Raw genomic sequence first — 15,784 nt, 5'->3', positions numbered from 1 at the left:
AACAAGTTCTCTTCATATAAAATCAAAGATAATTTGTGAAAGAGCTGCACCAGCTTTGGAAGTAATGATGTCTCCTTGAGGGCATGTTTTAACGTATGATAGTCATCTCAGGGAAAACCTGATAATTTGTGGGTATGGCTTTTTGTGTGTGTGTGTTTCAAAGTGTAAAGTAATGAGGCATGGAAGCACATGAAGGACAATAAGCATTTAAATTTGAAGAGTCAGATGTACAAATTAAAATTGCTACAGTGATTTTTATTGAAAAACTAAAAGTTCAAAGACATAACACTTCACGGTATTTTATAGAGTTCTTGTTAGAAGGCAACAAAACATGAGAATAATCTATTCAATATACTTTGTGTCAATTCTGGCACACTTAATTTTGAAGGGCAGAATGACTTATAAAAGGTCACAAATTCTACCAACATTATCATCATACATTTTAACTTTTAGCCTTGGCAAGCCAATGGCGGTTGCTTTTGCTAATCATGTATACAACACTTAATAAGCTAGAGATAAATTATTTTCCAATGTAAGATTTTAGATATGTTAATTAACAAAAAAGAGTAAATAATCATTAAACAGAATAGACATCTAAAGTTAAAATAACCTCACTTGAAACTAAAGGAAGTACCAAGAGAAGAGGAAAGTAAGTACATAGATGTAATACCCATTCTAGAGAACCTGAGTGAAAAAAGAAAAAAAACTCAAGAAATTTTTAGAACAATTAAGCTTACTTCAGCTATGGTACCACTTGATAAGTGTTTTTCAAAGGGAAAAAAAAAAAAAAAAACTCTGTGGAGTGCCTTTATAATTTTTACCCAACCAAAGAGTAGTAGACACTATTTCCATTACTGAAATTCCACCACAAAGAATTATGCCTTAAGAATTACTGTATATGTCAGTTTTATAACATTTGTGCAAAGGACAAAAAAGGAACTTACTTGATATGTTTTGGCAATGAAACAACCCTCCACATCGGGTGTGTATGCAGGTGTGTGTGTAATTTTTTTTGAAACAAAACAGAAACAATCTTAGTCTATCTGAGGCCAAGGTAAGCAGTAAACAGCCTTGAGTAGCCTAAATTAGGATTTTATAGCTGTGTGCAATCGACAGCGTGACTGTTATTATCACCTTGAAAATCAATTCACCAACTGCTTCTTCCACATACCTAGACCTAAGTATGTTCCTGCCTTCATAACATTAGAGATACTTACAGGTCAGCTCTGATACAAGAGCCAGGTTCTTATGTTAAACACAGATATGTTGCATACCAGTTAGGTAATAATAGTCCAATTCCCCTATCCTCTCTTTGCCTCAGTTTTCTCCTAACGATACTCCCCTTGCCTATAGTTCCCAACATTATTATGTGTTTACTCTTATACCCTAGTCCTTGTACTAGGCATTTTCAACACATTATCTTTATTGAATAATCAAAACAACTCCTTAAGGTCATTACTGATAGAAATCCCATCTGGCAGACAGAGAAACCAGGTTCAGTAACTTCTTTCAGATCAAAGAGCAAGTACCCTAATCAGGATTCCTATTTAGATGTCAAAATGAAGAGCCCACACAATTTAACTACCAAGTGATAGGATTATAGTGACAGTACTTAAGCAATTTATTTTATTTTTTTTACTAGAACTACATTATACAGCATAGAGAACGTTCTGCAAATGCACTCCTCAGTTTGCTGCTGCAGGAAATTTAACATGTATAAAGAGGCACGCCACTTTCACAAAGCTAACAGAATGCTTAGAGGGAAAAGCAATTTGATTCAAATGTCCAGGGTTCTAGTCCAGCTATGGCATTAACTGATGTCCAACACTGTGAAAGTTTTACACAATTCATCTCAAAGTTCATTAAATATTTCAGGATTAGCATAAACTGATATGTTGGCATACTCTTTAGGGTCAGGTTAGAAGAAAACCTGTAATGAACTGGCATTAACAGAAAACAAAAAAAATAGGTTACAGTAGTCATGTCAAAATGAATCAAATTCACATAAAGGTTCTTCTGATTTACAGCAAATATAGAGTACAGAGAAATATGTTAAACTACATCTCAGGAATGTAAACACTAAAAATGACATTATGGTAAACTTGACAGGACAAACTACTTGATTATTCAACAAATAAACTGCAAGGAGACAAAAAAGATGCAGAGGGATTCTATATATTAAAAGGGACAAACTATAAATCAACCAATCACAATGCATGGAACCTTATTGGATCCTACCTTAAATTTGAAAATTGTAGATATATGATGATAGAAATTACTATTTTTACCTTAGGTCTGATCATCATTTAATGTTAATCATTAAATGTTAATAAAGAAGAAATACATATATATATATATTCTTTTATCTATGTGTGAACTAATAGAATAGTGTCTGGGATTTGCTACGAAATGATACAAGAGTGGGAAAAGTAAGCAAGGGAAGATGATGGCCATTTGCTGGTGATTCTGGTGACTGATCAAGTGTGTAATAGGTATACTGGTTCAGTATATCGTTCTTTATGCATTTATGTATGTTTGAAATTCTCAATAATAATAAAAAATAGGCAGCAGAGAATTAGAAAAGGATTAGTGAACAAGCCTAATAGAGAGGCTCATTTAGGAAAACAGAGGTAGGGCAGGACTCACTGAGATCTTAAAGCAACTTTTCTGAGTCATGAGGGAAAGGAACATAGTCTTGGGTTTGCTGTTAGATAGGCAAAAATAAGAATGTAAACTGAAGGTGGAAGTAGAGTGAACTGGCAAGACAAGCATGACTTTCCACAGGCTTGTTTAGGAAAGAGAGAACAGTGAACTCTGGAGGGTTCTAAGGTGGGTAGAAAAAGAAGAACAATGATCTTACGGAACCTGGAGGATGCTTATTACCAATTAAAAGCAATGTATGTTGTGAACACAAATTTGCTAGTTTTTAAGTGTTAAAAGTAAAGCATGGCACACCTTTTCGAGTGGCAAAAATCCAAAATGCTGATGATACCAAATGCTAGTGAGTATGTGGAACAGTACAAACTCTCATTTGTTGCTGGCTGGCACGCAAAATGGTGCAGCCACTTTGCAAGACAATTTTGCATATTCTTACAAAGCCAAACATAATCTTACCATACAATCCAGCAATCACACTCCTAAGCATTTACCCAAATGAAATGAAAATGTATGTCTATAGAAAAACCTGCACACAAACGTCTATAGCAGCTTTATTCATAATTCCTAAAAGCTGGAAGCAACCAAGATGTCCTTCAACATGCAAATGGATAAAGTGTGGTCCATCCTTACAATGGAGTATTATTTAGCGATAAAAACAAATGAGCTGTCAAGCTATGAAAAGATATGGGGGAAATTTAAATATGTAAAGTGAAAGAGCCTGTCTGAAAAGGCAACAAAGTGTATGATTCAAACTATACGACATCTTCACAAAGGCTAACCTATACCGACCGTATTAAGATGGGTGGCTGCCAGCAGATGAGGGGGAATGGTTGAACATGTTGGAGCACTGGGGGGTTTTAGTACAGTGAAACTATTCTGTATGATAATGTGATGGGGGATACATGACATTATCCATTTCTCAAAACCCAAAGAACAGTACAACACAAAAATTGAACCCTAATGTAAACTGTGGGCTTTAGTTAATAATGTATCAATATGGGTTCATAAGCTGTGATAAATGTACCACACTAATGCAAGATGTTAAGAGGAGAAACTGTGGAGTGGAGGGAGAGGGAATATATAGGAACTCACAGCATTTACACTTACGGTCTGCATTTGTCCAATTTTTCTGTTAACCCAATACTGCTCTAAAAAATAAAGTCTATTACTTTAAAAAAAAAAAAAAAGTAAGAAAGAAAGCATAGTAACTGCTGAAATATGCAATCAGAACTGTTTGCTATCCAGGCTGATAATTCAAGACCTGAGGGAAAACTTAGTGATTTGTCACTTGTCTTCTTTCTCATGCTATGAGCCAGTGAACTGGGGCAGGAAAGCAACACTATGTATAAGGTTTCTCTTTGGAATTTTCATATTCCCCCCCGAGAAGCGGGCTCTGCTGTTGAGGATGGGTCACTTTCCAACCAACCACTCACCACTGCAGAAATAACTTTTAGAATCAGAATCACAACTTAAAAGTCTGGGATTCTCCAGACTGGAGAGATTTAAGTGTTTTGGGTAGAGAGATGCTCCTGGAGACTTTTATTCAGGGCAGTAAAGTGTGAAATTGCTAGTACCCGGTCAGCCTCCTATTAGGAATCTGACCTAGCAGGGAAGGAATGCTCACTATTTCACCAGAAAAGTTACCCTCAGAACTAAAGGTTATTTTATTATGAGGAGAAAGAGAGAGGCAGTGAGGACAGTTATGTGAAATCCACCCCAAAAGAATGCCCCAGGATCAGTAATTAGAGTATTTATCTATTTTATGAGTCTATCTATCCAATTACAGAAGAGCTAATTAATTTATACACATTCAGACTAATACTAAAATGTCAGGTTAAAAAAATGCATTCAGAAAAATAATTTTAGTTGATAATAATAATGATGATGAAGGTGATGATAAAACAGATAATTATATCAAGACAAAGGAAAAAATGAGGGAATGGGCCAAGCCTGTACAATAACATTACATGGCTCTTGATCAAAGGAGATGAAAGGCTCAGCTTAGAGCTCTCCAGCCCCCACACTTAGAGGAAAGTAAGGCCAGTCAAATAATGTGCAGCACCCATGGGATAAAAACAAGCCAGCTCTTCAGAAGGAGCACAATATTATGAAGCACAGTGTTCATAATCCTTATCTGAAATCTCTGGGACCAAAATATGTTTCAAAAAGCAGACTTTCAGGATTCTGGAAATCAATACAGTATCTATATCAAATATTTCCAAAAATCTCTAGCAGGTCCCAGGGAAGAAGCCTAAATTTAAACACATTAATATTTCTGCATGTAAACATGTAAGTATTGAACCTTCAAAGAATAATAAAGTTTAGCTCAAGCTACTCTCAAACTAACTTTAGCATCAGACTTATAGAAAGTATCGTTCTGAGAGATTTATGGATTTGGGGATTGCAGAAATGAGGGGGAGGGTGGTTTCTTGTACAGTCTCCCTCTAGTAAAGCCATCAAGCCTGAGGGAGTTCAGGAGAGCTCTACCACAGTGGCTGGAGGTCACGGACGGTGAACCGATTGGACGGTTCACGCCCTCTGAGCTTCTAGCTTGGGTAAATAATAAATCTTTTTTGTTAGAATGTCTACAGCAGTGGTTCTCAACCTTTAGTATATATCAAAATTGCCTGCACTGGATTAAGCTAGGGTCTGGGGTTTTTGAATTCTTATCAAGTTCCCCAGGTAACTGATAGTCACCAAATTTGAGGGCCACTGATCTAGAGGATGGGGAAGACTGCATATCCTTAGGGCCATCCCACCTAAATCTTATTATTAGAAACATCAAATTCAAGGTTTTATGGCCAGAAACGTCTCTGAAGTGCTAACAGTACTCTGCCTCACTGGATCAATGGAGAGGTTACAACAGCCACCAGTTAGGTCTGCCTTCCCTCTTTAAAAATTTGAGAAACTTTAATAAGACAAAGAGTGAAAGACATCCTTCCTGACACTTTACATGGGGACAGTCAGAGGTCTCACACTAAAACAAGTTAAAGACACACAGAAATAATCACATCTCCAAAATATTACGCAAGACCCTTGATTAGTCTTCCCAGGATGGTCATCTCGTCCATACTGCCAGCATATACAGGCACATAAACTAGACAGTATGAGCTATTCGATGGCCTCTATGAATTCAAATTCATTCGATAAAATGGAAAACTGTATATTTTTTCCTGTTACTAGAAAAATGGCTAGAAACTACCACTGAGATTTACTGTGCTGAGTTGGCACTGGGTAACTACATGTAACACGAAATGCAGCAGCACATTGCACAGCAGCTGAATACGCATGTACGACATTGCTTTCTTCTCAACAGTGAGTGATGGAAGCACAAATTCTGCTCCTAATCATCACAGACTCCAGAGGAAAGGTACATGTGACTAATCCCACACAATCCCCAATTACCGCCAAGATAGGGTAAATGTGACTTCAAAAGTTCACGTTATAAATGCTTTGACATGTGTAGAAAAAATGTATTTTAAAACACTAGTGGTCAAGTAAGTAATTTTTTAAAACTCTAGGTAAGCAAAGGAAGTGAAGGAGAGCAAGGTGGAAGAGGGGAAGGAAAATAATACCCACTAAGCATCTGTGAAGAGTTCACTCTTCCAGATGTTGATGCCGTTTTTGTAATAGGCTTCTCACTCATCTCCATTGAAAAGGGGAGGGCCCAGCAGATTTTGGTTATGATGGCAAGCACCAAATAGAAGCAGAAACTCTGTACCTTACTGCAAGAGAGTGAATCGCGATCTAGAGTATTCACCAAACAGCAACGCCAAGTGGCACAATTAAAAGAAAAGCAGTATTTCATTATATAAAGAGAAAATAGCCTGAAGTTCTGAGACTGCAGAATGTATGGCTACATGAACAATGACCTCCATGCTAGGCCAAACAGGAAATTTATAATATTTTGGCTATTAGTCAGTTGTTGATAACTGACAAGGTCTTGACTCATTATCAGTCCTGGGCCACTAAGTCAAAATAGACAAGTACGGATAAAGGGCACATGCATGCAAGAATTAAAAAAAAAAAAAAAATCCAACTAAAGACTAACATTCAAAATGAAATCATAAATGATGTCTGGAAAGTTTTAAATGCCAAAAAAAAAAAAAAAAGAGTTCACACTTTCTCCCTCTTGATATATCAGTATTTATGTATACAAATCACAGGAATGCATTGCTGTTTTGGGGGTAATTAGCATCTCTAAACATATTGTTTTTTCTTTAATGTCTGCAAAACACAAAAGGCTACTGGGAGGGCAGTCTCCTAGTATGCCTCTAGTAAGAATGCCAGAGGTTGGAGTGGTTAGTACATTCTTCCTGAGGATTTTGCAAATGAATTCACTTTACTGCCACTTTACATCTGAATCTGGATTGTCAATGCATTTACTTTACAGATAGGATGGTTAGTCTGCAAAGAATAGAAAAAATTTTCCCTTTCAAAGAAAAATAGAAAGCATGGGAGTTCTTGAGAAAATCATATTCCTGCTAAACCTTGGCTATTAAAAATCCTATATTATTTCTTCATATAGAGTTAATTTCCATTAACTGTGGAAAAGTTAGAAAATGAGAGAGAAGACGTCCACAACCTAGAAAATTTTATTATATTCTTTCAGTCATTCTCTCTTTACATCCCTCAATATAAAGATACAAAATCACAAGTATATGCATTTATATCTGTTATTTAAATATAATAAATTAGTAAATAAGTAACTGATACCTAAAACATTCATATGAAAGTATTTTACAAGAAAGTCAACTATATTACCCAAAATTCTGTAAGTCACCTTAAATAGCAAAGCAGAAAATGTCCCCACAAATAGCAGTTTTAAAATGCTAATTAAGATGAAGACCATGGAACAGAGTCCATTGTCGTTCTCTAGTAGTGAGTACCAAATATAAAACTAAACATTATCGTACATTTCTAGAATGAGTGTTCTACCAACCAAATGAAAATGGAGATTTAATCAGTGATGTATGGCATTTAAAAATTTTCTCATCCATTCATTTATTCAATATGCTCATTAAAAAGCTATTTCTTAACTAATACTGTTCTAGGAAGTGGGGAAACAAATATGAATAAGACAGTTTCCACCCTTCAGGAACTTGCAGTCAAGCCAGGGAGGCAGAGAAATGAGCAGAAAAATTATAATACAGTGTGATAAGTTCTATGATAGCCCTAAGCAGGACAGAGCTGCTAAACCATCCGTGAAAGTGGTATCAGCACAGAAGCTGATTCAACTAAATTACAAAAGTAGTAAAGTCAACTGGGAAGTGCGAAGTGGGGTGGAGTGAGGTAAAAAAAAAAAAAAAAAAATTAGGCATGAGGGGCGCCTGGGTGCTCAGTTAGTTAAGTGACTGACTTCAGCTCTGCTCATGGTCTCCAGTCCGGGTCTCTCAGTTCCTAAGTTTGAGCCCCACCCCACAACGGGCTGTCTGCTGTCAGACTGGTGGAGCCTGCTTTGGACCTGCTTTAGATCATCCGTCTCCTTCTCTTGCCCCTCCCCTGTTTTTGCTCTCTATCTCAAAAATAAACATGCATTAAAAAAAAGATATTTGAAAATAAAGTTACGTGACCTTATGTGCTAGGTCATGGGTGTGAGTCATATTCAAAGAGCCATGAGGCAATTATGTGCTCTCAGGGCTTCTCCTCTGCAAGCACATAATGTTCGTTTGCCTTTGTTTAGTAATGGTATTTTTGACCACTCCCAGTCAATGTGTTGCTCAATTTCTCCAATGTATATTTACTATACTAGTTGTTACTTTTCCCTTACAACTATAATTAATTTGTGGTGAGATCATTCAAGACTATATGTTATGGACTGAGTATCTGTGTCTCTCAAAATGTATATGTTGAAGCCCTAATCTCCGATATGATGGTTATTAGGGGTGAGACTTTTGGGAGGCAATTAAATTAGGTGAAGTCATAGGGTAGGGCTATCATGGTGGGATTAAGTGCAAAAGAGGTTAGAGAGCCTACTCTCTTTCTTCCATGAGGACACAGCAAGGAAGAAGACAGGAAGAGGACTCTTTTCAGACACTGAATCTGCTGGCACTGATTTGGGACATCTTCCAGAACTGTGAGAAACAAGAGTCTCTTGTTTAACCCATATAGGCTGTGGTATTTTCTTACAGCAGCCCAAACTGATTAAACCACAATACAAATAAATTCCTCATGAAATTTTTAAGATTCTTGACTGAAATAATCAAGTGGGATTTGACATATAAGTTCCAATTTGGCCATGTTAAATTTGAAAGCCCAAAGGATCTCTAAGGGGAGATGCACTGTAGCAGTTGTTAGACTGGACTGACACTCAAAAGAGAGATCAGAATTGTGATTTATTTTTGGAGTCCACAAAGACTGGTATACAGTGGAACAAACAGTAGTAATATGGTACTTTTGGGCATATTAGCACTAGAGAGATAGACAAGGGGATATATAAGGAGACAGAGGCATTTGCCAGAGCATTGATTCTCAAAGTGTGGTTCCTTGACTAGCAGCATGAGCCTCAGCTGTCTACTTGTAAGACCTCATCTCATATCTACTGAATCAGAAAATCTGGGGATGGAGCCCAGCACTGTGTGTTTTCACAAGCCATTCAGGTGATTTTCATGCCTCTAGAGTCTGAGGATCTTTAGATAATGATAATGATGAAGACACAGAAAAAAGAGGTAGAGGAGGAAAACAAAACCAACACTACCACTATCATCACCTAACTGCAGAATAGTAAGTCTCATTTCCAAGTTGTTTTAAAAACACTGTTTATAAAAACCGGCATCTGCTTGAAAAATGAACCATTTGGATTACCCATGTTTTTTACTGTACAGTTCAACAGATGTTTGAATTACATATTAGAGATTAAGTTGATCTTGAAGAACCACAAACAGTAATTATGTACTGCCATGCATGACCAAATGTACAGCTTAACTATTGTTCTTCATCCTTTAAAGAATCATTTTCCAGAATTACAAGTTGTTGTATATTTGTAATTTGCCTATTTAATGTGAGAAATGAATTATTCAGAGGTTCACACTATAGGTGAGGTACTATAAAATATAAATTTACTACTCGGTAGATACAAGTGATAACTTACTAATTATGTTTTCAAAATGCTTCTAATTTAAATTCACAGGTGATTGATGTGGTAAGACAAGTAGTAAGCAAAGGAGATAATTTAATCAACAAATGACCCTGTGAAAGGTGGTGAAGGTATAAATTTCATTCAATTTTATGTCACTGTTTCATTTCTAAATAGCTAATTTAGGTTCTGTTCAGAGGTGGACATTCAATTTGTTACTTGCATTCATTACAAACAAGTAACCACATTAAAAGGTCTTTTAAGGATCGTAAGCCACGTTCCACTATCTTATCTTTTGCTCTGAGTTCTTGACCAGCTATGAAATTTAACTTTTTCTGCATAGTTTAATAAGTGAAAGTGTAACTCCCAAGATGCCTTATGAAATTCTAATTATATTTAATGCTGCACATTATTGAGAATAAAAATTTTAAATGGGAAAAATTAATCACAGACTTTGTGAAAATGTTTTTAAATTACGAAACCCAAGAGTAGTTACAATCAAACTTTTAATCACCTCTAGAAATTCTCTCTCTGCAAAAACATATTTTTGACTAAAATGGGCACTCAACTCACAAAGCCATATGCGCAAAAAAACTGAATCTGAAATCATGCTATTTGCTCTTGACAGTCCATATCCACGTTACCATACTATAAACTTAGCTGTTCCTACAAGCAGCTGCTCTAACAACAAACTGAACATTTAATATATGCCAGGTATTCTGTGAAATGTATTAAATATATTATGTCCTTTAGTTCTTCCACCAACGCCAAGATGTAGGTAATATTATTCACATTGTACAGATGACATATTTGAGTAGTAAAAGGTTTAGGTAACTCCTAAAATCCAAATCCTAGCCACCTTGCTGTACTTGCCTCACTTAACTCCTTTCTGTCCCCACTTTTTTGAATAATCCAGACATTTAATTAAAAGAATTCCATATACATTTCAGAAAGGTCTTTCTTATTGAGTACCTCTTTGTGTGATCCAATCCCTCTCTCTTCCCTTTCACTCCTTACCAAACCATCACAGCAAAATGATGGCAGTCAGAACAAAGACCCATGTCGCTGAACTCCTCGTGTTCTGTTCTGTAGAGTAAAACAACCATGGATGGCATAGCCCAAACTTACTTGATCCCAAATAGCAAACGGTGAATAAGGGACTAGAATAAGGAGAAACTTGCTAAATCTATCCACATGTATTTCTCATGCATATTTATCCTACAAAGTATCACTAAATTCTTTCAAAATTCAGAGTAACTTATATAATATTTGGTATAAAGAGTACCTTTATCATTTGTAGTTTACAACAGAATGTGTAATGTAACAATAATGAACACAACAAGCAATCCATTTTAACACACACATTAAGCTGGCCATGACTCTTTCTGGGAAAAGAAAAGGCTTTAAAAGTCAATTTTAAAAGTCATTTACTTAGATCAGCCTTTGTACTTTCTCTCTATGAGGCTTTTAAGAAGTGAAACCTACAAAGCTTGAAATTCTACCAATTAACTGCAGATTTTGGTAGGGGGTGGATCTAATTATCAACTGTTAGAACAGCAGTCTGACTAATTTGACCTATGATTCTTAGAAATGTGCAGAGGGCCATTTTATAAAAATATTCTACTCAGCCCAAGCTTCTGTAAAAATAAGACTGGTTTAAGAAAGCAAAGGAAGGACAGAGGAATTCATGATGGAAATACTAAAAGGTGTGAAGAATAAATTTGGTCATTTTTAAAGAAACATTATGAGAATTACATCCTCTTTGTCTTCTCTATTCCTCACCTTGTCTGTTGGAACTGTATGTGTGTGTGTATGTATATATATATATATATACACGTGTGTGTGTGTGTGTGTGTGTATATACACACATATATATGTATATATGTGTATATATGTACATATGTGTGTATATATATATATATGTATATGTATATGTGTGTGTATATATATATGTGTGTGTATATATATATATATATATATATATATATATATATAATACTAGTCATTGATTCCTTTTTTTCCCTTCCACAAAATGCTGCACCTTGGGTTTGGTTTCAGAGATACTTTAGTGTGCACCACACTATTCCTGTCCCAATGTACCATTTGTGAGCAATTTACTCTTCATGCCTAATTATCAGTCAGTACCAAATATATTACCAAAAATACTTGTCCATTTAATTTTATTCTACATTTTCTCATTACTTTCTTATATTTTTATAGGCTCTGTACTTTTTTATGGAAATGATCTGTTTTTCCTCTAGGGAAAAGTGGTGACATGTGGCTTGTCAATTACACTGATGTTCCAGTTTCAAGGATTCATTTTGTAAGACTAACAATTTCAAGTTCCAATTCACCGGTCAACCTACAAAACCCTTCTCAGCACCTGTTGTCATTTTACCAATCCTTTTTAGTAGTCTTGTTGGATTTTGATTATGTGTGTGGCATACAAAGCTTGTTTTGCAGCTACAGAGTAATTAGAGTAAATTAGTTTTCACATGTCCTTAAAAAAAATCAAAGTTGATAGTTAAAGTCTTGCTAATCTTTCCTATGCATTTTACTTTTCCAGAAGGATTCTAATATAGCAAATGATACCCTACGATCCACAAGAGAAATAATGTTAATTGGTGACACAGACTTTTCTGAATAGAATAGGCTGGAGGGCAGGATCTATCAGTATCTTGTCTCTCATTTTTGTTTAGTGGATGAATTTGTAAATATCCTTTGGGATAATTCTCTTCCACATCTTGACTCAAGAATAAAATTCAACAAGAAATTATGAAATGCTAACATTAGTATTTTATTTTACCATATATTTTAAGTATATATATATATATATATATATATATATATATATATATATATATTTGTGTAGCTTTACCATTAACTCATAAATTAAAATCTCATACCAAGAAAGAAGTATCTTATTAATTAGAAAAAAATGGAACATTGTCTATCACAAATATCACACAAACCACAAATTTGAGCCATATATGCAGTTTTTAAAAGGTTTCAGAGTCACAGAGGAAAAAGAAATAAGTGAAATTAATTTTAAAAATCTATGTATTTAGTGCAATATATCCCAAATATTACCATTTTGACATGTAATTAATATTAAAAATATAATAAAATGTTGTGCTTATTCTTCATATTAAGTCCTTAAAGTTCAGTCGCTTTTTCACACGTTTCAGTTCAGACTAGCCATATTTCAAGTGTTTAATCATCACATGTGGGAAACGGCTACTATACTAGACAGTACAGCTGGAAAAAAAACCCTTAAATAATTTTAAAATGTATTACTTATATCACTTAAGAAAGCACCACATTTTCTCTTCCTTGCTTGACAGACTTGCTCTTCATTTGCATGTCCTAAGTAAAACTAATGCATTAAAGACACAAGAAATAGTAATGAGCTATGCCAAGATTTTGAAATCACATCCATATACACTGGCCACAGCTTACCACAGAGGATATCATAATGACATTTATTAGAGAGAAGTCTTAATCATGTTTTGCAGTTGAATATTTTCATATGTATCATGTGAATATTTATTTCATTAAACTTGATTTTAATTTGTTTACAAAGTTTCCCTCCAAACTAGTAAAAATCTCAAGGATCTTTCTTTTCCTTTTATGTTTCCTGAAGATAAAGCAAATCTAGAAATGTGCTATTCTATAGATTACATTATACATCTACATTTATAAACCTGAAATGTGAAACTACACGTGTACTCCCAATACTGCCTACTCTTCTATTTTCCATTGCCCCTTAGAAATTTCTAGGGCTTAGCTCAAGGGCATAGCTGGGCAATAAGAAAAGAAAGCTCTTCCTAAGTAAGTACTTCAGCCTAATGTCAGCACTAGGAACTATCTATTTCAGAAATATGTTTCCAAGCATCGAGCCAGATCAAACACCAGGACGTTCTGCCACCAGGAGTCTTTTGCAATGATTCTATTTCATGTTTACCTTAATCCTGACGCCTTTTAGTCTTTTCACTGTTGCTAATTGTCACTTTTTTCTGCCTTTATTAATTTTAAAGTCATAGGTATTATCAAATATTAGCAAATAAATACTACAAAATGCTTTCTTAAAAATCTTGGATAATAGGGGCGCCTGAGTAGCTCAGTTGTTTGAGCATCTGGCTCTTGATTTCACTTCAGTTCATGATCCCAAAGTTGTAGGCTCAACTCATGCTGAGCATGAAGCCTGCTTGAGATTCTCTCTCTCTTTCCCTCTCTCTCTCTCCCCTCCCTCTGTCCCTCTCCCCTGCTCAAGCTCTCTCAAAAATAAAACAGATTCTTTTTTTGATAGAGCACATGCATGCACATACATGAGCGAGTGGAGGAGGGGGAGAGGGAGAGAGAGAGAATTTCAAGCAGGCTCCATGCCCAACAAGGAGCTAGACATGGGGCTTGATCTCACAACAATGAGATCATGACCTGAGCCAAAATCAAGAGTTGGATGCTCAACCAACTGAGCCTCCCAGGTGCCCTCAAAAATTCTCTTTCAACACACACACACACACACACACACACACACACACATACACATACACACTAAAATAGCTTGGATAATGGAAATATATAGTGGCTTCCCATTTTACTCATGATGGAGAATATAAAAGCACCCAACTTATAACTAAGAGACAGTTCAAAAGTAAAAATTGTTTTCACCCAAGTATACCACTTATTAAGAGTATTTATTGTGGAATATTCATGGCAATTAACTCTTATAACTAGAAGATAATATTTCATCTAATCTGTTAATACAGGTTCACATCTTGAGTGATGCCTACTGCTTTTTTCATTAGAAATGGAGATTTTATTATATTAACAAAGACACATGAAGGTATTAAATAAATGACATAAATGAGTTTAAATAATGATGACAACTTTCTGAACAAGTCACCTTTCTACAACAATTTAAAGAACAATATTTCCATAATATTTATACTTATTGTGGACTCAATTAGAGCTTTGTAGAGAATTATTACATAAAAATATAGAGATAAGTGACTTCAGTTAAATAATGAATGGAAACCCACCTCTCTGTTTTTTAATATTTACATAATCAATTCCACAGGGTATTTTAAAGTACCAAATATCACAAGTATCAAAAAAGGAGCCATTAGAATTTTGATTCAATAGTATTGCACTGAATGTGTAGACTGCTTTGGGTAATATGGACATTTTAAGAGTATTGACTCTTCTGGGACACCAAGGTGGCTCTTTCGGTTAAATGTCTGACTTTAGCTCAGGTCATGATCTCATAGTTTGGGGGTTCGAGCCGTGCATCAGGCTCTGTGCTGACCACTCAGAGCCTCAAGCCTGCTTTAGACTCTCTGTCTCCCTCTCTTTCTGCCCCTCACCTGCTTGTACTGTCTGTCTCTCTCTCTGAAAAATAAATAAACATTAAAAAAATAACATTAATTCTTCCAGTCCAGGAGCAGGGTATATCTTTCCATTTATTTGCATCTTCTTCGATTTCTTCATCAGTGTCTTACAGTTTTCATTATACAGATCTTTCACCTTCTTGGTTAAATTTACTTCTAGATTTTTGTAAATGCAATTGTAAATGGAATTGTTTTCTAAATACCTCTGATAATTCATTGTTAGTGTACATAAATTCCACTAATCTCTGTATATTGATTTTGTATCTTGAAACTACTGAATTCATTTATTAGTTTTGACAGTTTTTTGCTGGACTCTTTAGCATTTTGAATTTGTAAAATTATGCCTTATGCAAATAGTGACAGTTTTACTTCTTCCTTTCCAATTTGGATGCCTGCCTGCTTGCTTGCTTGGTTGCTTGCTTTCTGTCTGTCTGTCTGCCTGCCTAATTTCTCTGATGAGGACTGCCAATAATATGTTGAATAAAAGTGGCTACAGTAGGGATCCTTGTTTTTCTTCTGATCTTACAGGAAATGTTTTGTCTCTCCACTGTTAAGCATGATATTAGCTGTGAGCCCAAAATATGTGACCTTGTTTATGTTGAGGTATATTCCCTCTCTACCCACTTTGTTGAAAGGTTTTGTCATAAATGTATGTTGAATT

Source organism: Panthera tigris, chromosome X, assembly GCF_018350195.1.
Source record: "Panthera tigris isolate Pti1 chromosome X, P.tigris_Pti1_mat1.1, whole genome shotgun sequence".
NCBI classification, from domain to species: domain Eukaryota; kingdom Metazoa; phylum Chordata; class Mammalia; order Carnivora; family Felidae; genus Panthera; species Panthera tigris.
The sequence above is the reverse complement of the archived record's forward strand: the minus strand, read 5'-3'. Positions refer to the sequence as shown.